The 24,052-nt window shown below is 41.0% G+C and overlaps 1 protein-coding gene across 3 annotated transcripts in view; it reads left to right on the top strand.

Moving 5' to 3' along the window:
- The window catches only part of SMAD4 (SMAD family member 4), an 88,164-nt gene that overhangs the window by 24,903 nt on the left and 39,209 nt on the right, over positions 1 to 24,052 (top strand). Inside the window, exons 2-3 of one of the 3 annotated variants that reach the window (XM_075993865.1) lie at positions 3,622 to 3,706; positions 6,721 to 6,844. The gene's annotated coding sequence lies outside the window, so the exon portion shown is untranslated. Of the gene's footprint in view, positions 1 to 3,621; positions 3,707 to 6,720; positions 6,845 to 13,776; positions 14,189 to 24,052 lie in introns of those variants that run through there. The other 2 variants (XM_075993864.1, XM_020282445.2) reach the window with 2 other exon arrangements.

Genomic DNA, 24,052 nt, shown 5'->3' with positions numbered 1-24,052 from the left:
CAAATATGCTGAGCTTATCTCTGCTTCAGGATCTTTATATCTGTTCTTTCTGCATTTTTTCGTGGCTCCTTCCTTTGCACCATTCAGGGCCTTGCTCAACTGTCACCTCCTCAGAGAATCTCCCCTGATTGCCCTATCTAAAATAATACTCTATTCCATCCCCAAATCTAATAACTCTCTATGGTCCTTTTTATTATATACAATAGCAATTATACTTTAATGGTATATTATCCATTTGTTTGTCATATGTATCACCCACTAGAATGTAAGTGACAAAGAATTTGTTTCATATGCTATTATATCCCCATGTAGAGCAGTGCCTGACAAATAGTAGATTCTCAGTAAATTTTTGTTGGATGAGAATTTTCATTTAGCTCTTGGAAAAGAAAAACACACACACACACACACACACATATATATATGTATATATATATATATATTTTTTTTTTTTTTTAAGAGACGGTGTCTCAGTCTGTCACCCAGGCTGGAGTACAGTGGCACCATCATAGCTCACTGCTGCAATCTCAAATGCCTGGGCTCAAGCAATCCTCCCACCTCAGCCTCTTGAATAGCTGAAACTACAGGTATGCACCACCACACCTGGCTCATTTTTCTATTTTTTGTGGAGATAAGGTCTTGCCATGTTGCCCAGGCTGGTCTCGAACTCCTGTCCAGAAGTGATCTTCCCTCCCAAAGTGCTGGGATTACAGGCATGAGCCACTACACCCAGTCAGGAACAGAAAAATTGAAACGAATATTATGATGCCTACTTTTAAAGACGATGTAACTGAAGTTGAGATGGGTTCAGTAACTTGCCAAGGAGCACACAGAAAGCCAGGATTTGGATGCTTGTCTGTTTGATTTCCAAACTCATCCATAATCTTAGCCTCTATGCCACTGTCTCTTAATGAAGTAGAATGTAAACACACAAGACAGTACAAAATCAAGTGCCAGTGGAGCACTTGCGGTTGTTTAGATGAGATCAGCGGAGATGGAGTCATCAGTAGGAGGAGAGCCGGGCCTTGTGGAGGGTGAGATTTGTAAAGATGGAAGAGGGAGGAAGGGCAGACCCTGGGCCTGGGCCTGTGATTGCCCACAGTGGCTTTGTGCTTGGCTGAAGAAGCCAGTTCCATTTTCCCCTTGGGAGAGCAGTGAGGCTGGAGGGCCAGCTGTAGGGGCAGGACTGCCTAAGCCCGCATTCCTAGGCCTTTGTGTCAAATCCTCCAACAAAGAACATTTTCCAAGGAGCCTTTGTGGACTGTGGTTAGGGCCGGAGTCAGGGCCTGCATTCTAACTAACCGATGTAGCCCTGGGCAAGTTTGGACCAACTTTGCAGCTCAGTGATCTGTGTGCTGGAGAAGGCAGCCAGGCCTGAACAGGGCTTCTGGGCCATGGCATCTTTCTTAAAGAGGATGGGCACTACTGCTGCACTGAGTAGGAGGTGACCTGGGAACCAGCCACCCTGAAAAGGAGGAGAGAGGGATACAACTACAGCCAGTGGTGTGTCATGTCCTTATTTCCTTCCTGATTAAAGATGGGGATGGCTGGGGATGTTCTGGAGCCCCAGAGGAGAGCACTGTGGGCCCAGGGCTTCTTAGGAGCGGGCTCCCCAGGAGCACCACGCATTGCATTGGCAGCGTGGGGGGAAGGAAGTATGGAGGCAGTTCAAGGGCAGCAGCTGGGTGAAGCTTATCAGAAGTGCCAGGGAAGTGAAAGTCAGCCAGGGAAAGGAAAGGGGAAGAAGCAAAAGCAGAGAGGCAGCAGCAGCCCTGGGAGAAAGGGACAGAACAAACCCAGAGGGGTAAGTGTTTTGGGAGCCTCCCAGTGGTGGGGGTCTGAGGGCCATTGCATCTTGCAGGAGAGGCTGAGTCTTGGAGCCACCTTCTTCTCTGCCCTCCACAAGGCTCATGCTGAGGAGCAGATGTGACGTCTGCGCCTGCCCAAGTGCTCACAGCATCCTTCTCTCTTCAATACCTGTTTCTGGGCTTCATTCCCACCTTCGGAAAGGTGGTACTTGATTATTCCTGAAGCTTTAAAGAAAACAAACAGTAACTGTGATTTTGGTCTCAGCTAGCATTAATTATTTTCTTCAAGGTTGTCTCCCAAGAAAAATCCTTTTAAAATGTGAAAAAGATTTGTGTTGTTGAAAGCTAAAAAAAAAAAAAAGCTACACAAATATTCATTATAAGATCCTTTTATCACTAAAGTGATCCCACAGCACATATGGCAACTCTTTTTTTTTTAATGTTTGTATTTTGCTTTTGATGAACTTGTCATTTCTAGCACTCCCTGCTTGTGATATTCTCTCTTGTGCCTGTGACATTAAGGGTGACTGGTAGATGCCAAGTTTACTTACTGGATTAAACACTGTCTAGGTTTAAGGCTGATGTGGAGTCTCCTGGGGGGAGAGAAAGACTGGGTAAATTATAACTATTTCAGTTAATGTTCATCCCCATTCAATTCTGAATTCTAAAATATGGCACCCAGTAGGCTTATGCTGGATGTTTATGGAATGAAAGGAAGTTTGAAAAAAGAAGGCTCAACTTATCATTGAAAAGCATTTTAAATGGATAGAATCATGACAATAAATGGTCTCCTAAATCATTTAGTGTTCCCTTCCTATATTCCCCTCCCTACTACATTTTGAATTTTAGGCCCTTACAGGTGGGGGCACTAGGGTCTAGGGTAGGTAGCCCGGAGGCCACATGCAGTCTGCCAAGGACATTTATCCGGCCTGCCGGGTGTTTATGCTGCCACTGCCTGTCCTGCTTAGCAGCCGACTTGCCCTGGCCCACAGTGCGCATGTGTGGAATGTGCGCCACCACACTCTCCAACCACTCTCCAACGGTCTGAGGGACAGTGAACTGGCCCCCTGTTTAAAAAGTCTGAGGACCCCTGGTCTAGGGCCTTGCCTCTGGAACCAAGGTCCAGGGACCGGCAGTATCAGCCTCACTTGGAAGCTTGTTAGAAATGTAGACTCTCCAGCTTGACTTCAGATCCACTCAATCAGAATTCACTTTTAACAAGATCTCCATGTGATTTTTGTGCATGTTAAAGTTGGAGAAACACTGCTCTGAGGCACCGGGACAGGAGGCCTCCAGGTCCTGGCTTTAGGCTGTAGCTATTGATTGTAGGGTAGCACTAACTGTAACATGCACTGTGTGCAGAGTCTGAATTCCAGATTCCAGCTCTGCTGCTAATGAAACTTCATCACATGGACAAGTGACTTAATACTTAAAAAAATATTAAACTTACAGAAAACTTGCAAGAATAATACAAATAACTTCTGTATACCCTTTACCTAGATTCACCAATTGTTAACATTTTACAACGTATGCTTTAACTTTGTCTCTACCTACATATTATTATTATTGCTGAACTATTGGAGAGTTAATTGCATACATTGGTATGCCTTTACTGTTTTTTGGTTATTTTTTTACAGACAGGTTCTTGCTCTTTTGCCCAGCCTAGAGTACAGTAGCCTGATCACAGCACACTGTAACCTTGAACTCCTGGCCTCAAGCGATCCTCCTGCTTCAGCCTCAGGAGTAGTGGGTGCTACAGGTGTGCACTACAATGCATGACTAATTGTTTTATTTCTCCTTACCTTTACTACTTCAGTGTGTACTTCCTAGGAACAAGGACATTTTCTTACACAATCACAATACCAGGACCAGAACCACACAGAGGCGAGCAAGGCTTGAGAGTAAGTGGTCCCTCCAGTGGGCTCCTTCAGTTTTGCACGCTAGGAGACTTTCATGCTTTACCCCAGTCCTGGCCCTGCATGCTACAGTCATCAAAATCAGGAAATCTAACACCAATTCAGTACTACTACAGTGTATTTTCCATCCCCTAGACTCAATTCAGGATCATTCGTGGCGCTTAATTGTCCTATTTAGTCTCCTTTAGTCTGGAATAGTTCCTTGAGCCTTTGTCTTTTATGACACTGACATTTTCAAAAAATACAGACCAGTTATTTTATAGAATGTTCTCCAATATGGGGGCAAATTACTTATATGGGGACAAATCTCTTAATGGTTCACCACCTGTAGATTGAGAAAAGTCCCTGCTTCCTGTTAAATCAAATAGATTAAGACATGGAATGATCTTGAAATATGGCAAGTGTAAATGGATTAAACAAGAAGCTTACACTGATTAGGCACTTATCAGCACCATGCTAAGTGCTGCACGTGCATAATCTCATTGAGTTTCTACACAGCTCTGTGATGGCCTCTATTTTTACCCCCACTTCACAGATGAAGAAACTGAGGCTTAGAATAATTTCTAAGGTCTGAGGTGTCTTAGCTAGTAAGGAGTGAAATGGAGACTTGAACCAAGTCAGTTTGCCTCCAAAGACTGTTTGGTTGGTAACCATGCTGTGATGCTTACCTAAAATGTACTTTTTAAAAGATAAAATTTATATAAAATTTGCCATTTTAACCATTTTAAAGTGTACAATTCAGCGTCTCTTAGTATGTTCTCAATATTTTACAACTCTCAGCACTATCTAATTCCAGAACACTTCCGTCACCTCAAGAGGAAATCCCATACCTTCCAATTTCCCCTTCTCCATTCCCTGATAGTCACTAACCTTCTAATGTACCTCTGTTTCTGTGGACTTGTGTATATACACAATGGAATACTACTGAGTAGTAAAAAGGAACTAACTACTGACACACAATAACATTTTGAATCTCAAAAACAATATGCTGAGTGAAAGAACCCAGATACCAAAGATTATGTATCGTAAGATTCAATTTATGTCAAATTCTAGAAAACCCGAAACTTTAGCAACAGGCAGCTGGGCAGTGGTTGCCTGGGCCAGGAGTGTGGGTGTGGACGCTGACTACAAAGGGACATAAGGGAAATTTTTGGAGGGAGGAAAGTGTTCTAAAACTTGATTGTGGTGGTGGGTTGCACATCGAATATATTTACCCAAATGCATCATACTGTCTATTTTAAAAAGTTTGCAATATGTAAATTATACCTCAATAAAACTGTAAAAAAAAAAAAAAAAGAAAGAAAGAAAGAAAAAAAAGTCCAAACATATTCGGTCTTGAATGAAGGTCACTCATCGGCATGTCTTCCTTCCCCGTCTGGCCCCAAATCTGTCTTCCCAGCTTTATCTCCCACCGCTCCCCTCCACGCAGTCATCCAACAAACATCCTCAACATCTGCTGTGTGCAAGCCTGGTGTTAGGCACTCAGAGAAGGTGGGGAAGGAGAACCTCATGAGTTCAGGGAACTCACAGCCTAGTCTCAGAGCAGAAAGAAAAGGGGGGCCAACTCTGACAAATAGCAGGGGACCATTCCTAGAGAGTCACTGAGTCTTAAAGGAGAAGAACAAGAATTTCACTTTGAATTTCAAGTTTCAATTTAATTTTTTGGATAGGTAATACATTTACATGGCTTAACAATAAAAGAAATTTTGCAGTGAAACATTTCACCCCATCCTAACCTCCATCTGTTCAGGTCCTACCTCACCCCCTGCAACCATAGTTGTTATAATATATATGATTTCTTCTCCTTTTAAACACAAAAGTTAGCATAATTTTTGTTGTTTTGGACCTTACTTTTCATTTGCCAGTAAACCTATGAGATCTTCCCATATAGGTACAGTGAACAGTTTTACTCCATTCTACAGTTATGTAGTGTTCTCTCATATGGATGTGTCATAATTTATTTAACCAGTCCCCTTTTGATAAGCATTTGAGTTGTTTCCAACCATTTGCTATGGCAAATAATACTGCAATGTGTAACCTTTTACAAATGGAGTTTTGTTTTTGTTTTCATTTTGTTTTATACACGGGCAAGTATATCTATGACTACACATTAATTTTTTTTTTTTTTTTTTAACTATTCCACAAGTGCAACCTCTTTCAGATCTCCAGGCTGTTTCTTCTGCCTTGGAAGTTCCCACTCAATTCTTTTCTGTTGGCCAACTCCTACTGTGCCTCAGGATCCAGCTCAAATGTCACTTTCTCCAAGAAGCTTTCTGAACTCCCTCAGGCAAGATTTGGATGCATCTTCTCTTTCCTTGCCCAGTATTCCAAGTCATCAGAATTGTCACTTTACACTTCACTCTTGCCCCTACTAGACCAGGAGCTTCTTAAGGTCAAGTGCTGTAGATTTATGTCAGAATCCCTCAGTACTTGCCACGTGGGAGGTATTGAATAAAATGTTCATTGCATGAATGGAGGGATCAGGGCAGATCGATGGTGCGGTGCTGCTCCTGTCCCTCACTGTCAGCAGCTCCCAGCCTCTGTGAATACTTGGAGGACAGCTGCCAAAGGTGGGCTGAGATTTTTCCTTCCCGCCCACCTAATTCCTTCCTCTCTGCTTCACTCCTTTCTCCCCTTGGGACTCTGTCCACAGCTGCCCTTGTGGCCCTGCTGGATCTGGCATGGACAGCAGCTGTTACAGCTATTTAGAAAAAAAATGAAGACAAAAATGGAGCATTGGTTCCACCCATCTGCTCTCTTCCTCATCAAGTCTTTGGCCTCCTCTGAAGCTAAAGGAACAAATCACTTGACAGTCAAATGCATGTCAAATTCATCCTGAAACATACCTTCCTATACTTTAAGCCAAAAGAGATGACAGAGTTTATTATAGTGCTTTTAGGAATGTGGGAAACATTTGCAGTGATTAGGTTAATCGATGTCAAGTCATTTTCAGAGGCAACTTGGATTTTTATTGTTATTATTATTGTTTTCTTTTTCAGAGACAGGCTCTCATTCTGTCACCAAGGCTGGAGTACAGTGGCATGAACATAGCTCACTACAACCTCGAATGCCTGGGCTCAAGCCATCCTCCTGCCTCAGCCTTCTGAGTAGCTGGGACTACAGGTGTGTACCATCGTGCCTGGCTAATTTTTGAATTTTTTTAGAGATAGGGGTCTCACTGTGTTGCTCAAGCTGATCTCAAACTCTTGGCCCCAAGCAATCCTCTCGCCTAGGCCTCCCAAAGTGCTGGGATTACAGGTATGGGCCACCATGCCCAATCATCTTGGATTATTTTTAAAAAACATTGGGTTACGATGGCATGCACCTGTAATTCCAGCTACTCAGGAGGGTGAGGGAGGAGAATCGCTTGAGCCAGGAGTTTGAATCCAGCCTGGGCAACACAGAGAACTCCCCACCCCAAATTGGGTTGACACTAATTTGTGCCTGATCTGTCAATTGCTAGGTTCTTTCCAAGGTAATATTTCATTCTGTTCTTTCCGAGGTGGACGATGCTGGAAGTGAGAGCTCTCTATCTCCACCCCTAGGATGAAAAGGTTAAAGTTCTAAATTCTCCTCACCTTGGAAAGCTCCTATTTGTAGGAGGTAGAACCATTAAAGAAAATAAAAGGAAAAGAAAACTTTCAAGCTCCCTTTGGGGGCTTTGGGACTGTGGTCTTCAAAAATGTTCTTGCTTTCCTCCTAAAAGAAATTGGAAAACTGTTTCTTCTTTACTTTTAAAGGTCATATCTAATATGTTTAATCATAAGCTTAAATAATGGCAAGGTTTGTTATTTCTGGCATAAGTATTGGCATTTTAAAATAAGATTGTTACATCACTCTTTAAATGTATCCAAGGAAACTTAAATATCATAATGCAACTGTCATTCATTTAATAAATACATGAACAAGCTTTTCTTTAAAAGAAATTTTACATCACTCTTTTTCTCCTTATCTTATATTTCCCTGAGCATTTTAATATAATGTTTTAGGCTGGAAAGTCTTTTATTGATCAGCCTATCATATTTCTCTATAAAAATTTTTTTTAATGTTTTTATTTTTTTTGATCAGTGGACATTGGAATAATGTCTTCTATAAAAATTTTTTAAAAATTCTTTTGACTCGGTCTCTTAAGTTAAAAAAACTCATGTTAATTATATAATTAACATAATTCTAATACCTAATTGATCTTAACATAAAATATTACAAATTTTGATATACTGTTAAAATTAAAATGTAACACTTTTTGCTGGAATGAAATAGAATTTGGAGTCAACCTTAGTTCTAGTTTTCATTTCTATAAATAGAAGCATGAAACACCTCCTCCATCATTCAACACATATTTATTGAGCACTTCCCATGTGTCAATAGCTACTCTAGGCACTTGGGATACATTAGCAAACACTGCAGATAAATCCCTGCCCTCATGGAGCTTACATTCTGGTGGAGGGTGATGAGTAATAAACAATAAATACAGCACATAAATAAGTCAAATAGTATGTTAGAAGCTAAGTGCCATGGGAAAAGAGAATCAAGCTAAGGGGATTTGAGGTACACAGTGAGAGTTAAGAATGGATTGTGATGTTTGTAAGGTCAGGGTAGGCCTCATTGAGAAGGTGACTGACTTTTGACCAAAGGAGATGAGGGAGTTTGCTATGCAGTTACCTGGGTGAGATGTGTACAAGGCAGAGAGCACAGCCAGTGCAGAGGCCCTAACTTGGGCACATGGCTGGCATCTTCTGGGGCCAACAAAGGTGGTCAGGAAGGCTAGAGCAGAGTCATCCAGGAAGAGGGTGATAGGAGATGAAATTAAAGAGATAATGATCAGATGGGTGGCGATGCCGATCTTGCAGAACCCTTTAGACTACTGTAAGCATGTAGACTTTTACTCTAAATGAAATGAGCATTTGATGGAGGGATTTAAACAGAAGACTGACATCTGACATAGGTTTTAAAAGGCTCATTCTAGCTATTATGTTGAGAGGGGCAAGCATGAGAACAGGGAGAGCTTTTAGAAGGTTAATCTAATCATGAGATGATGGTGGCTCAGGCCAGGCGTTAGCAGTGGAGGTGGTTAGGGAAGCTCTCTGACTCTAGACTAGACTAGGAGTGTGAGAGAAAGAGGGGAGTCCAGAATGACTCTAGGGTTTTTGGTCTGAGCAACTTGAAGGATGGAGTTATCAGCTGAGACAGGAAAGCTGGTGGGTTGACCAGACTTGAGGGAGAATATTGTTCAATTCTTGACATGTTAAGTTTGAGATATGCAGTAGACTGCTAGCTATCAGAATCTAGAGTTCAGGTAAGAGGTCTGAGCTGGAGATATAAATTTGGGTGTTGTCATCATATATGATGATATCAGAAGTCAGGAGCCTGGATAAGATCAGCAAAGAAATGAGTACAGATAACAAAGAGAAGTCCAAGGAATGAGCCCTGAGTTACTCACTGCAAGGTTAAGGGATCTGAGAGAAGAGATGGAGGCAGCAAAGAAGACAGGGAAGGAGGGACCAGGGATGAAGGAGGAAAACCAAGAGGGTGCGGTGTTAAAAAAAAAGTGAATCATGTGATTGGCTGTTTCAGCTGTTACAGACAACTCAATCAAGATGAGACTTGAGACTAGACCATTGGGTTTAACCAATGTGAAATTCATTGTTGGGCTTAACAGTTTTCATGGAGTGGTGAGGATGAAAGGATGAATGGTGTGAGTTCAGGAGAGGATGGGAAACCTACCATTCAGTTGATGACCTAAATTATGCCACATATGTAGCCTTGTGTATGTTGTTATGTTTCTACTACATACATATGCAGTCTTGACATACATATGTTTAACATGTTTTTGAACTTTATATAAATGATAATCATACAGTATGTATTCTGCTGTTGCAGAATGGGAGGAGAACTAGAGACAAAGTATAGAAAACTCTTTTAGAAGTTTTGTTTCAAGAGGAGCAGAGAAATGGGTCAAAGACCTTGTAGGATTGGAGAAATAATGGCTGCTTATGGGAATGACCCAATAGAGAGGGAAATATCCAGAATACAGAAGAGGAGGGATCATTGCTGGAGTGATGGTGATGATCTTGATTAGGCAAGATGGTATTGGGATTTTTTTTTTTTAATTTTAATTTTTTAGAAATGAGGTTTTGCTTTGTTGCCCAGGCTGGAGTACAGTGGTGTGATCATAGTTCACCGCAATCTCGAACTCCTAGGCTCAAGTGATCCTCCCACCTGGGCCTCCTGAGGAATTGGGACTACAGGCATGTGTCACTACACCTGGTTTAATGTCTTAGTGGAGGGACTGGCTTTAGCATGGAAATTCAACTATGTAATAATGGAGGGGAAGGCAGAGAAGAGGCTGGTATGTGGGAATGGGGAGTGGTGAAATTCTGTGGAAGTTTTTGTCCCATTGCTTCAATTTTCTCAATGATATAGGAAGCAAGGTTCTTAATTGAGAATGAGGATTGAGGAGAGGATGTGTAATTTAGAGCAGTGGTCCCCAACCTTTTTGGCACTAGAGACCAGTTTCATGGAAGACAATTTTTTCACAGACTGGGGGAGTAGCAGGGGTGGTGAGGGTGGTGTGGGAGGCAAAGCTCAGGAGGTGACATGAGGGATGGGAGCAGCTGTAAATACAGATGAAGCTTCACTGGCTCTCCAACCACTCACCTCCTGCTGTGTGGGCACCCCCCCCCCACCCAAGGCCACTGCCCTGTGCCGTGGTTCCTAAGTGTCATGGAAGACAATTTTTCCACAGATAGGGTGTGTGTCGGGTGGGCAGTGAAGCTCTGTGGCCCTATCCCTAACAGGCTGAAGACCTGTATGGGTCGGGGACCACAGGGTTAGAGGACAGAGAAGGTATGAAATCTAGAAGAATGCAGGTAGGAAGTAGGATTGCTGGGTAGCACTAAGGGACCACCTGAGGTTCATGGTGATGAAATTAAAGTGAAACTAGTCTGTGTGATTGTGTTTTTCTCCAGTCTCATTCAGATGCATGGGTGCTGCAGTATAGGTGGAGAGCTGTCTTGAATCAGGACTGTGGTTTTGCCAAGCAAGCACAACAAAGGGGAAGGGAGGCCAGGGGGTTGGGGGTGTCTGCAAGAGTGATTATAATGATTGGCCAAGGGTCGGAGCTGGGTTAGGAAGGGGGTGAGAGGCTATGAGGTTTAAAGAATTCTTGGAGTTAGAATACTACAGGGAATAGGCCGGGAGTGGTGGCTCACAACTATAATCCCAGCACTCTGGGAGGCCGAGGCAGGTGGATCACTCTAGGTCAAGAGTTTGAAACCAGCCTGAGCAGGAGTGAGACCTCATCTCTACTAAAAATAGAAAGAAATTAATTGGCCAACTAAAAATATATAGAAAAAATTAGCCGGGCATGGTGGCACATGCCTGTAGTCCCAGCTACTCAGGAGGCTGAGGCAGAAGGATTGCTTGAGCCCAGGAGTATGAGGTTGCTGTGAGCTAGGCTGACACCATGGCACTCTAGCCTGGGCAACAGAGTGAGACTCTGTCTCAAAGAAGAAGAAAAAAAAAGAATACTACAGGGAATGACTTGGAAAAATGAGGTGGTCATTGGAGTGTGAGATGTATGAAATTGTGATTATGAAGAAGTTGCAGAGTTTGATGAAGCTCCCATGATTATGACCATGGGAGTCAGTAGTTGAGTTAGGATAGAGGACAAGATCCTTGGAGGAGGAGAACTCAGGAATTGAGAGGCCAGGGCATTTGGAATATTTTATAACCACCAAGGATTAAGACAGAAGTGAAATTGGCCTGAATGACAGACTAAATGGTACAGAAATGAAGGGGAATGAAGGCAACAACAGAGTACTGGATAACAAGACTTAAAGCTGCTGATTTATAGGGATGAGGAGGGTAAGGGTCTGGAAGCAAGGAGCAAAGCTACCTCACCTCCAGGCACAGACTAAGAGGCTTATGATTAAAAACACAGTTGCCACTACTGGAGAGGGGAAGAGAAGCAGCGTCCCAAGGGAAAGTCAGGTTTCCCTTATGTGGAAAAGTGAAGGGAACCTGAAGGGAAATTTAGCCAAGAGCTTGAGCTTATAGGGAATGTCATTTGCACAAACCATTAGATGGTGTGGTAGACAAACTCTCATGTAGGCCCCATTTGATCCCCACCCCTTGAGTGTAGGTGGGACCTGTGATTTGCTGCTGGCCAATAGAATACAGGAAAGGTGACAGGATGTGTGTGATTTACTGTGTGTGATTATATTACATAAGATTGTAGCCAGTGTCTTGTTGAGACTCTCCAGATTGCTGGCTTTGAAGAAGCAAGCTGCCATATTGTGAGCTTCCCTATGGGGAGGGCACATGGCAAGGAACAGAGGGGGTCTCAGCTGACAGCCAGCAAGGGACTGAGCCTGCAAGGAAATGAATGCTGCCAGCAACCATGTGAGTTTGAAGCTGATCCTTTTTCCCAGCCTCACTTTGCAGAGGACCCAGCTAAATCATGTCTGGACTCCTGACCCATAGAAACTTAAGACAATAAAATGTGTGTTGTTTTAAGCTTCTAAATTTATGTAACATTGTTATGCAGCAATAGATAATACAGATGGGATAGAAGCAGTTTAGTTATAACATTGTTACTAAATTTTTAAAACTCCTTCTGAGGTATATTACCTAAGAATCACATATTGGTCTACTATCAAATCATTTTTAATAATCTATCAGCTGACAGATCTTCCTTCAATTTTGTTGATAGAAAAGAATTGGAAACTATTTGACTTATGAAAAGAATTTAACCCATTTACTAAGGTCATTTACTTTCTCAGCATAGACACCAATTTTTGGTGAAAAAATTGAATTATCCTGGAAATTTTTAGATCTTGGGTCAATTCACCTTAGTAATGGATACGAATTTTTACTTTCTTTTGCAAGGTGGGATAAGGACAGTTTTAAAATAGGATGCTGTGTCCTCAGCTCCCTTCTCAAACTGAACAATTTTAAAAAACAGTACATGTGGCAGTGGAAGATCTGGAAATGAATTCCCTTAAAACTGGTCTTGGAAAGTCTTCATAAACCCCAGAGATAAGAGAAGACCAATTTGAAGTTTTCAGGGCTTTCTGGTAGGAAAGGGAAGAGCCCAGGCTGTGATGACTGAGGGCAGAATGGAGCAGCACTTAGTGTGGATGGCAGGGGGTGGGTGGGTGTAGAGAGTTTCTGGGCAACATGACCTAAGAAATGACTTTGGGACTGTCTAACAATTAGTTTTGGAGGGACTCCCAAAGAAGTGTTTCCTGGTTGGTGGAAAAAACATGTAATTAGTGTGTTTTCCGAAACCTTTTAAATTACAGAAGAAATTGCTGCGTCTTGTAAAAAATATCACATAAAAGAAATAGAAAGTCAAAAGCTGGGCCTTTCCCCGCCCAGCAGGTAGCCTAGTTAATAGGTGTGTGGTAGGACTCAAAGGTCCCTTCCAACCCTAAGACTCCGCCTACACCTCTTCCAACAAGAACCACTCACATTTCGTAACACCTGGCAAGGCTCTTAAATGTGTGATTCCTGGACTGTCCTGTGCGTCTCTCGAGTTTAAACACCTTTGGAACTCGTGATTCGGGGCTGGAGGAAAGGGAAGGAAGTTGCAGCCATCGCCAGTTTCTTCTCCAAATAAACCGCTACAATCACCTTCGCCCCCGGAGTTAGCGCTTGGCTGTAAAAGTCTAATTTTTGTGCCCACACAGATCCTCAAAGCAAACAAAAAAGCCAACAAAAGGCCCTGATCGTTATTTATAAACACTTACTGGACGCCCACTCTAAGCTGTGCTCTCCTGCGTACTTGGGGACTTTTTTTGCCAAACAATGACAATTTCTCTGATTACCACCCCCTCAAGCAGGCTCCTCTCACCACAGCGGAGAAGCGGCCTCAGCCAGGGCCCGGGCCGGGAGTCGGCGCCGCCCGCCGACTGTGCTGCCCTGCGGGCGCCTGCGCAAAGCGACACCCCCGTCACTCCGGGCGGGAGGCGGGGGCAGCCGGGAGAAAGGAAAGCTGCGGGGGGGAAAAGGGCCAAACCCTGAAATTACCCGGATGTGGTCTGCGCGCGCGCATGCTCAGTGCCCTCTCGACAAGTTGGCAGCAACAACACGGCCCTGGTCGTCGTCGCCGCTGCGGTAACGGAGCGGCTCGGGTGGCGGAGCCCGCGTTCGCGCCCGCCCGCTCTCCTCGGGAGGCCCTTGCCGTCCTCCCCTCGGCTCTGCGGCCGCCCAGAGGGTAGGAGCGGGTGAGGGGAGCCGGGCGCCCCGCGAGAGAGACCCCCCGCCGCGGGGCGGCCCGGGAGCTCGAGGCGGTCCGGCCCGCGCGGGCAGCGGCGCGGCGCCGAGGAGGGGCGGCCTGGCCCGGACGCCTCGGGGCGGGGGCCGAGGAGCGCCCCGGGCCGCCGGGGGAAGCGACCGGCCCTGTGCGTCCGCGGACGAGCAGCGGCGGGAGAGCGGACTCCCCTCGCCACCGCCCGAGCCCAGGTAACCGCGCCATGTCCCCTCCCCTTCCCCCTGCCGGCCCCGCGCGCCCCGCCCGTGGCTTTCCCGCCCCGGGGCGGGCTCCCGGCGGCGGCGGGGAGCGCGCGGGAGGCCGCCTGCAGGGCGAGCGCGGCCGCCTGACGACCCTGGCCGGGCGACCGACGGCCCCTGCGCTCGGCTGGCCGAGGCGGGCGAGTGCCGGGCGGCGGTGCCTCGCGTCCCTCGGGCTGCGGGGTGGGTCCTCCGGCCCCGGACTCCGCTCGCAGTTTGTGGGAGAACCAAGTTAAACTCGGATAGCGACTCCTGCCGCGGCCGCCGCTCCTCTTTGTTGTTCTTGAGTAGTTTCTCTGTCGCCCCGGCAGAGCGCGTTGGGTCGGCTGGAGTGTGTGCCTTGGGGTCTAAATGAAAGTTGTAAATGGTTTGTCTGTTTGTCTTAATTTCTTTACTCAAGCAGATTTTTGTTTTCTCTTTGTCCCTTTCTCTTCTTGGTTGTGTCATTTCAGTTTACGTTTCTAGCTTTGATTTGTTTACTTTCGGAGTGTTGTGGGTGATGGCGGTATGCAGGAAACATTCTTAGCATCTAACTGAACCTCCTCGCACACTTAATAAATCGTGTCTCCAAATAAAAGGCTTGGTTTGTCTTATTGTCATGACTGAATATATTGAGCATAAAATTGATGTAGGGTGGAGGGCGGTGGCTCCATCACATGCCCCAAACTGCTGTTACGATCTCTCAAGGTAGATTTTCGAAGACATGGGTGTGTTTAGTTAACACGAAAGATTTCTTTGCTGGTATAGAGAGGCTTTAAAAAGCCTTATTGAAGATTGATAGCTCTTTCCCCCCTGAAAACAGTAGTAAACTTGTTCTTATTTTTTTTTATTATTTTTAATTTATTTTGAAATTCTTAATGTCTTCAGTTTTTGCACCATAGATTAGTGCAAATGGAATTGCTAGTTATTTAGGAATAATAAATATAACAAGGTAATAGGGGAATCGTTTTAAGCACCCTGAATTGACTTTCTGTAGGCATTGAGTCTTGGCTAATTTTTGTTAACTACCTTTGACTTTTGCCAGAATTAACATCCTTTTAGAGTCGGTAGCAGTGTGATTATTCAGGTGTTTAAGAAGTAGGTTCAGTACTTTTTGCTCACAGAAACAATTTAGAGTCTTAATAGAAAATATAGAAATGCATAATTTCATAAAATAATTAGGTTTAGAACATTGCATTTGAATAATTTTTATTGTAGATTTCATAAATTACCTTTGCCATACCCTATGGAGAGTGTATATTTCAGTTGAAATATAGGAAGTTCTAAAGTCTAACTTTTTTTTTCCTACTAAGGACTTATTCTCTATTGAAAATTCTAGTATGATTAGTACATGATACTCCAAATTGTAAATGATTAACATTTAAAAATATGACTGCTCATTAATGTTTCTTTCATAAAACTGTCATGATTTTATTTTCTTAAATGAAGCATTTATGATTTGGAATAGTTTTAGGTTTTTAAAGATGGTGATGAAGTATATAGGTTTAAGTTATTGGAATTAAAACAGCCTGTGTAGAGAAAATTGACATAACATTTTGTGAATCTATTAATAGAAATGGCTTTTTCTTTGCTTTCCAGGTTTTTGAGTGAGTTTGCTTTAAAGAGGTATTGCATCTTGATTTAAAAATTTTTTAAGGTGAGACTGCCTACTTTGTTTAGCTAAGTGCTTTCAGGGTAAATCTTGGGCTTAGGAAAAACAAAAAGAAACTGCCAGTCTGTTTCAGACTTGGTGAAAATTTGTGTGAGGTCTCTGAAATATTTTGAAATAAGTTTTAGGTAGATCATTGGCCTTTTCTGATGGCTTTGCTGCTAGAAGAAGCAATTCTTATACCGCCCAGTTACACTCCTGGTCTCCCACTTGGAAGCTATTTTTTTTTTTTTTTTATTGAACCAGTGTTATAGTAACATTGTTAGACTCTATTGTAATTGAACTATTTATTGCTGAGGACTCTACTAGGGGAGTTAACCCTACAGAATCTGCAGGATTCATTACATTTATAATACATATTTAATCTTGTCTAAATTTTTGCCTATTTTGGTGAGAGCATTTGTTATTTTTGTGATGTTTAAACTTAATTCTATTTTGTCCACCTCTAGCTCATGCCTAACTTTTTTCATTCAATGATTTTTAGAGTGATTGGTTCTTTAAGCATCTTATAATATATTGGCCATTTCAGTGCTCATAGTACATATTTGGATTTCCTTTTTTTTCCCTAGGTGATTGTGTAGTTAGGCAGAATTTTTTGTTTTTTGTGTGTGTAAAGGGATAATGAATGATGACTGAGGTGACCTTTACTCTTGTATAAAACTGACAGTTTTATTGATTTCATTGTTTTCTATCCACATTAAATGGAAGTTAAAGGAGCTAGATCAGCATAATACAGCATGTAATACAATTTGGTCAAATTTTCAAATTTTGGACTTTTTGCTTGATAGTTGATTAAGACTGAATTGTAAAATGAGAAATTCAAACAGCTGACAAATATGTCTAGATATCATTCATTTGAGCTATTTTCAGTATGAAATGTTTGCATCATAATATACCAAACATTTGATAATGAGTCAGATTTAGAATTTTTGGATTTTTTTCTCATTCTAAAATGTGTAATTTTGGTGATGGGAAATGTGGCTGAATTCCAGTTTCTCAGGAACAAGGTATTTTAGGTTGTGTCACCTTGCCACTGTTATATGCTATAATTGGCATCCAGGAAAATTTGTTTTAACCACAAGAATGAATGAAAAGCAGGGTAGTGCTTACATTATGTAGAACTAAGATGGTAGGTGTTCAGATTCTTTTATTAATAATTTGTAAGTTTCTTATAATTTCTGATTTGTCTGGATAACTTGCTACTGCAAATTAAGTGATAGGTTAGATAGACAATTACCAGAGACTGATTGTAAAGAGTGTCTATTTGTAATTACTTTTCAGCTCAGGGACTGTATTTCATTATTTACACTTGGAATGAGAGTTTTTTGCAGTTTGGAAAACTTATAAATGTGTTGGGTTCATCTTCTTATTGTTTTTTTACTCCCAAGGTTTAGTGCAGTGGTTTTTAATCTTGGCTGCACTTTGAGATCTCTTGGGGAGCTTTACAAAATACTGATGCCTGAATCCCACCCCTAGAAATTATCATTCGCTTGGTCTGGAATGCACCTCGGTCAGAGCTCCACAGTGGTGAAATGTTGGGGTCCTCTGACTTCTTCTTTTGAACTATTTCACTCCTATCAATGTCACATTCTTTAATATGGTGATTTACACATGCACAGTGTAATCATCTCACTTGTCTAACTTAATGGGTCTTTTGAAGGTATTGCCACATTTGTTTTATTTCCAAGCCTGTCTGTCTGTCTCCTCTCTCCCTTTCTTCGTCCCCACCCTCTTTTCTTTCTTCATTTTAAATTCATTTGAACTGTATGGTAGCAAGTTTTAGGAAGCTGTATTTTCCATGCTGAGAAATTGTATATTATTTTAAATAGGAAGTTGGTCGTCTTTTAAAGTATGCTCTCAAATGCTTGCTTGTGCTCCTTTTAGAGACAAACAACCATAAGAGCCTAAATTAGCACAAACTCTCAACAGAATTTGGTCTTCTTAGGGGGTTAATCTGCTTGGAAACCGTAAAATTTTCTAGCTACCAATTAACTGGTTGGTTCACTGGTTTCTGAGAGGCAAGCTGCATTGTTTAGCTTTTGCTGTTATTTCTTATACACTATAAGACAGTTGCTCAACTAGCCTAGCTAGTTAGTACTTCTTTAGAGATCATCTAGGGGCACATTCAGTTCTCCACTTATTTGCATCACCTGAAGTATTTCCCAAGTGCTGATCTATACAGTAGTTGCATCTCTGTCTCTAGAAGAGCTGTTTAAAAAAGTAAAATATTCTTTGCCACCCAGTTCCAACACACCCACACTGATTTAGAACAGGAATGGAGTGAAGGAGGCATGGGAATCTGTATTATTTAAAAAGTACCTCCTGATTTTAAAGGCTTTGGTTATTTTAGCATGCTTATACTTACTGTTTCATTTGTTGTAATATAGTACAGGTTTTACTTTTCGATCATCAGTACACTGGAGTAATTTACTTAAAATCTGTTAAACCCCAATTGACATGTTTTGAATGCAAATCTTATTTATGATTTAAAAAAAAGTACTGCTACTGAATATTTGTTTTTGTAGTAAGGTATGATTTCTGTATTTTAATGTGGACGAATGTATGCAATTCAGGTCTTTTTCAAGTCAATGTATTTCTAAATGTAAAACCGAATTAAGGATATTTATCAATGATAGTCACTGGTGAATTCTAAAACATTACAGTATCAACAGGTGGCCATTCATTGTAATAATTGAATCACCTGCTGAAAGGATGACTGGAAGTAGTATTTAATGGGGTAAGCTAAGCTAGGAATTATTGTACATAACCCACTAGGTGTATCTATGTCATAGATATCCCCTACTGAAAACTAGTTGAAGAAAGAATCGCATTTGTATAGATGTTGAAATGAAGCAACTGGCTAATTGTAAAGAAAAATGACACAGCTTCTATATAATTAGTCTTTTTAATCAGTTGCATGTATTCATGATATTTGTTTCACAATCTTTTTGGTCATTTGTAAGGTGAAGCTTGTAGACTAGATCGGTGCTTTATAAAACTGTCAGTAGTACTTCAGACTCTTAGAATGCTCTTTAAAAGGAGAGCCCTCCCATTGATATCTATTTAGTAGAGCTGGGCTAACCTGCAGCAGATTCTGATACAGCCTCATTTGAAAGAATAAGCTAGATATGACAGTCTTCTTCATTTAAAAGTTTTATGAAATGTATTTTTCAGTTAACAGTTATTGAAATACAACGTAGTTTCCAGTCTTTTAAAACAGTGGTTCTCAAAGTATGGTCCATAGACTCCTGGAGATCCCTAGGACCCTTTTATTTAAGGGTCATGAAGTCAAAATTATTTTTGTAATGAAACTAAGATGTTATTTGCCCTTTCACTGTGTTGACATTTGTGCTGATGGTTAAGGAGCAGTGGTGGGTAAATTGCTGGCACCTTAGCGTGAATCAAGGCAGTTGTACCAAATCATATGAGTCCTTATTGTGTTCTTTACATCCAAACACATGTTAAGGATTTGAAAAAAATGCCAGTTTCACTTAAGAATGCCCTTGGTGAAGCAGTAAAAAGTTTTTATTTTTAAAATCTCTACCCTGGCATACATATCTTTTTAATTTTCAGTGTGATTAAATGGGAAAAATGTATAAAGTATTTCTGCACATCAGAGTACAATGTTTGTTCTAGGAAAAGCATTTATGTGATTGACTTACAAGCTGAACTGGCTGCTATTTAAATGGAGCATCATTTTTATTTTTACTTAACAGAATGATTGATAGATAAACCATGGTTATTTAGCCTTGAGTGTTTGGCAGATATTTCCTTGAAAATGAATGAAGTGAGCTGGCTACTTCAAGGAAAACATTAGTTGCTAGTGATAAAATCTTTTAAGTGTAAATTAGATTTTTGGAAAACTTGTATCTGTCCCTGTGAGTTTGCCAGTTTCCTAATACTTAAGGACTTTTCTGATGAGATTAGTGGTGATATTGAGGGATGTGGTTTTTGTTTTTGTTTTTGTTTGAGACAGAGTCTTGCTCTGTTTTCCTGGCTAAAGTGCAGTGGTGTCATCATAGCTCACTGCAACCTCAAACTCCTAGGCTCAAGTGAGTCTTCTGCCTCTGCCTCCCTGGTAGCTTGTACTACAGGTGTGTGCCACTACTTTAGGCTAATTTTTTCTATTTTTTGTAGCGACAGGGTGTCACTCTTGCTCAGCTGGTCTTAAACTCCTGGCCTCAAGCAGTCCTCTCACCTTGGCCTCCCAGAGTGCTAGGATTACAGGCATGAGCCACCGTGCCTGGTCATAGGGATATAATTTTAAAAAATATATAAGGAAATATGTCAACGTTTGGTAGATCTGCGTAACTTACTGAACCAATATTTTCCCAAATGACCAATTCACAATGTTACAAAATCATGTGTGGGTAGGAGATCCATGCAAAGTATAAGAGAAATCAATGCATTTTTATATAACAGAGCCAAAAAGTTCATTGATAAGGATTCAGATTCCACATTGCAGCTAACTTTTGAAGAATTGCCACTTGTTGAGTTTTGATGTTGAGTAAAAGGTGAATATCCTTTATAATCTGAAAAGGCTATTAAAATACTCTCTTCCAATTACATCGCTGTGTGAGGCACATTTTCTTCATATACTTTAACCAAAACAACATATCACAACAGATTGAATGCAGAAGCAGATATGAGAATCCAGCTGTCTCTTTTTCAGGTAGACATTAAAAAAATTTGCAAAGATGTGAAATAGTTTCATTCTGATTCCTAACTTTTTTGTTTTGGAAAGTATCATTTTTTCATAAAATACATTATTTATGTTAACACATAATAGCTTTATTATTTTAAATGAAGTAACAAAATGTCTAAACTTTCATTAGTTTTAATTTATAATATAAATATCAATTGATATAGCCCACATAAACAAAAGCTATTTGGCAGCCTCAATAATTAAGAATGTAAATAAAGGTATCCTGAAATCAGAGACTTTTAACAGCTGCTGTTTTAAAGTAACTAGTTCACTGGGGCATGCTGGCTTATGTCTGTAATTCCAGAGGCTGAGGTGGATGGATACCTTGAGCCTAGGATTTCAAGACTAGCCCGCGCAACATAGTGAGACCCTCATATATATTTTTTAAGAAAGTAACTAATTATCTGTATTATTGATTACTGATTGGTTTCACTGTTTATGTGGTTAAAATATATTGCTGCTATTTCTGAGGATGTTAGTAATTCAATTTTTGTTCAGTTATTGTATATTAGAGAACATGTAGCAGTCAAGCTTAAGTAAAACGGGGGGTGGGGGGGGTTTCATTGTCTTGGTCTAGAGATAGAGCTGGCCTCAGACTGCTGGATCCAGGGTCTCAGCCAGTATCATCAGAACTGTATCTTTTGGCTTTGCTTTCCTTTCAGTTTAATTCTGAGGTAGTTTTCAGGCTAATAACTACTCCAAACTTCAAGTCAACATAAAGAAGGCCTCCCCAGTTCCGTGTAATTCCATCAGAAGTGCCGGAGCTGTGTCATTGGCCTGGCTGGGGTTCCTTTCCATCTCTGAAACAATAATGTGGCTGGGGGGTGGCTCTTGTTAGTCTGGGAATTATTCTGCCCAGATCGGGAGATTCTTCTTGGAAAATCAGACTTCTGTTACAGAAGTGGAAATGTGTGCTGTTAGATGAAAACAGATGCCACCTCTAGTACTATTGTTTCTTTTAACAATCTCTATTAATCCAGAAAATGTTAATATGGAAATAAGATTATTTAAAGCTGGTCTACCAAAATGACTTTAAATTTAAGATCCATGGGTAAGCGAGAAGTATACCTCTCAGTTTGTCCCTTGTAGGTCATCTTAAAACTTACCACAAAAACATTTTTTTTTGTTCCAACTGCCCTCAGTTTGAAGAACCTCAACTTGATGTCTAAAATCTAGTCTGTAACTTGTGCTATAGGCCTGTACTAAGCCTGAACACCTGGTAAGCCTATGCTTAGAATTGTTTCCTAGTGATATTTTATTTGCCAGGCCAGGCTTTTTCTCCCCCTACCTGTTTAAACTTAAGCATTTTCTCCAACATTTCCATACTAGGTAGTTTATTGATTATTGATCAAAAACACTTATAACTTCTAGAAAATATATGTTTGAAACTTCCAGTACAGTCAATTCAAAAGTAAACTAACGTTGGAGGACTAAAAAATGTCACTACTCAATTAACTAAAATTTATGAATTTACATGAGAGCCTCAAGCCAGTATTCAGCTCATTTTATTTTAGAGAGTGTCTTAATTAGTTTGGTTATCTGGCTTTGGAGTCCATTGGCTGTTATGTCTATGTTATTAGGTGACAGCTTTATGATTAAGGCTGGAGGAAAAAACACACAATAGGTAGATAGGAGAATAAACCTCATACCTTCTGCTGATTCTTTTTTTTTTTTTTTTTTGAGACATAGTCTTTCCTACCATGAACCTACTCTAGACAAAAACGTGCTCTCTTATACCTCTCTGCTTTGTCATTTTCCTTCAGCCTGGCGTATTCTTCTTCACATGTGGTAGTCATTAGTACTGTTATACCAATATTCTAATGGCCCTCCTCTGGCATATGGTAGTATTGCATTTCTTTGTCTCCCTCATCCCTCCCTTGAAATTAGGCATGGGCCAAGGTTTCTCAGCTTCTCAGCACTATTGACATTTTGGGCTGGGTAATTTTTTGTTTGTGGGGCGGGGGCGGTCCTACACATTGCAAGACATTTAGTAGTGGCCCTGGCCGTTACCCACTCAATGCTTAGTAGTACTCTGCCTCCCCCACCCTCCCTTTCCAGTGATGACCATCAGAAATGTCTGCAGACATTGCCAGATGTTCCTTGAGGGACAGAGTTGCTCCTGGTCAAGAACTCACTGGCATGGCCATATGACTTTGGCCAGTCAAATGTGAGCATAAATGATAGCCTTTAAAAGATGGTGCATGAACTATCCTGTCCTTCCCCTGCCACTTAAGGACATGTATATAGATGGAGCCTTTGCCACTCTAATCCCTGAGAGATGACCATGGACAGTGCCTCCAGTTGATCTACGATGAACATGTAGCATAAGCAGAAAATAAACTTGTTTTAAGCTAATGATAATTACGGGGATGGGTTGTCATGATAGCATAGCCTAGCTGATCCTGACATATCGTGGTAAGACTTAGTTACCTATGAACTTTCCATGCTCTCTCATTTATGGTCCCAAATTACTTTATAGCTATCTGTTTTATTAATAGCATTTATTGCTTACTACAATAATATGTTTGGGTCTTCCAGATCAGTAGTTCTTAATGGAGTAAATGCTGCTCTTTAAGGAGTATTGTGGAAATTTGTGGGGATGCCAGGGATGCCATCCTGCAGTGAGAGACAGTGAAGAATTATTTTGTATCCCATAGGACTTTTAAATGCTCCAGAAATTCCTGAAGGAGGAAGACATAATTAGCTTAATATATATTCACTTTTCCAGGAATTAAATTTCTCTTATTTTAATTGAAATTGTTTTGTTTAGAATTTCTTCAGGAGTTCACCATTTGAGAAAATCCATGTTACCAACTGCAATGCCATTGTGCTGTTTGAGTTGCCAGTGCAATACACCTGTCCTAGAAGATCTGCACTGGTAGCTGCCATAGTTGGGATGATTCTACCTAAAAGTATAAGCATCTAAGTTCTTACACATTCTAAGCTAGTTGGTATACCTGAGCATTTATATATGGAAATACACATTTTATTGTATATTAATCTTTTCTTTTTATTACAATTAGGGTATTATGTTTTTAAAAATACGAGTAAGTAGTTTAGAATTTTGTTTTGATTAGCAAAGGAGGTAATAAATTGCTAGGAAAAAATGAGATGTTGGTCTGAGAGAGTTGAGATCCACTTTCTGATTATGTGCTGCTTGTCTTTGTATCTGTAGTGCTTTGTATGTGATATGTACATACAGTGTTTGCTGAGTTGCATTTAATTACCACAGTAAGTCTGTGAAGTTGTCAGGGCAGATAGTGTTCCCATTTTATGGAAGAGAGAATTTCAAGAGATGTTAGTTAACATGTCTATTCATGCATGCCGTTAGAACTTTAATTAGAATACATAATTTTATTTATACCAGTATTATGTCCTTATTTATCATACTTCCATAATCTCCAGTCATTTTTAATGTAGGTAATACATCTATACATTCCTGCTGGTATGATTTTTTATACAT

The sequence above is a fragment of the Microcebus murinus genome, chromosome 17 (genome assembly GCF_040939455.1).
Source record: "Microcebus murinus isolate Inina chromosome 17, M.murinus_Inina_mat1.0, whole genome shotgun sequence".
Taxonomy (NCBI): domain Eukaryota; kingdom Metazoa; phylum Chordata; class Mammalia; order Primates; family Cheirogaleidae; genus Microcebus; species Microcebus murinus.
Note: the sequence above shows the minus strand (reverse complement) of the source record. Positions and strands in the feature narration are given on the sequence as shown.